The 1,142-nt window shown below is 36.1% G+C and overlaps 1 long non-coding RNA gene across 1 annotated transcript; it reads left to right on the forward strand.

The window, feature by feature from the left end:
- Positions 1-150: 150 nt before the first annotated feature.
- On the forward strand, positions 151-520 carry LOC107988156 (uncharacterized). Its single transcript, XR_001759820.2, has 2 exons — positions 151-259; positions 364-520. It is a non-coding gene; the product is annotated as an uncharacterized LOC107988156 (long non-coding RNA).
- Positions 521-1,142: the final 622 nt, after the last annotated feature.

Consider the following 1,142-nt stretch of genomic DNA (forward strand, 5'->3'; position numbering starts at 1 on the left):
GTTACTGGCTCTAAACATTTTGAGAAAAAGATTTTTTTTTTAAAACAGGAGAACAGAGTAAATTTACACATCTGCCTAAAATCTTATCCCAGGGCTGTACATCTTCATGATGATGATGAAGATCCACTTCAACTGTCTTTTTCAGAACACACTGGATGGATTCCTGGAATCATTGTTGGAGCCATTGTTGTGACTCTCCTTGTTGTTGCTGCTGTTCTGTTTGTTCTAATGAAGTCAGGGCGTTTAAGATGTGCTGATGGTGAGTTGGACTCTGGTTGAATTGCAGTAAAAAAAAAATCCTCACCCACACTTGTTTCTGTGGTATCAGTACTGTTCTGTTAATGTTCTGTTTCTGTTTTGCAGCTAAGAACTCCACGATCAATGGCACTACTAAAGACGCTGCTGTGGGTCGCCCCCTGGTGTCCACAGGTTGTTAACACATGCTTTATTCCATACATACATTTTCACTGAACAAGAAATTATATTTTTAAGTTTCAGATGTTAGAAAATAAATATAATTTAAAAAAGAGTGTGAGAATATTTTTGTTATTATTAAACGGACACAAAACTGACACACTGACATAAGATGGCAATCTTTTTTTCTTTTTTTTTAAAAAAATCATTAAAACATTTTGGTTTTTTTTTTAAATATTCAATACATATTCAATAAAGGAAGTCCAGTCATATTCACTTACTTTCTTTATTTAAAGATAATCTAATTTTGAAATATGTCGTTTAGACTATGATACTTGAGTTGGACACGTACAGTATGCTCTAATCAATGTCGCTTTGCCGTTTCTGTGAACCAACAACTCCCATTTACTGATGTTTAGAAAGAGCCTAGAGGCACTGGAAAATGTTTTAATTATGTCGACAGCTAAAGAAACCAGAGAAGCATCCTTCAAAGTGGTATCATCAGCTAACTGACTAATGATGATCGCTCAGTGATAGAGATACCTTTGAGATATAAGTATAATGAGAGCAGATCAGGAACAGGTAAGGGGAGACGGGGCAGCTTTGTTTGACCCCCTGCTTTAGGTCAAATCTGGGAGAGGTACAAATTCCATTGAATGATTAGCATTGTTATACATGGTCTTGATAGGTTCACTAAAGTAAGGGCTGAAACCACCTTTTCCCAAGGC

Source organism: Cynoglossus semilaevis, unplaced genomic scaffold, assembly GCF_000523025.1.
Source record: "Cynoglossus semilaevis isolate Cse_v1.0 unplaced genomic scaffold, Cse_v1.0 scaffold2373, whole genome shotgun sequence".
In the NCBI taxonomy this organism is placed as follows: domain Eukaryota; kingdom Metazoa; phylum Chordata; class Actinopteri; order Pleuronectiformes; family Cynoglossidae; genus Cynoglossus; species Cynoglossus semilaevis.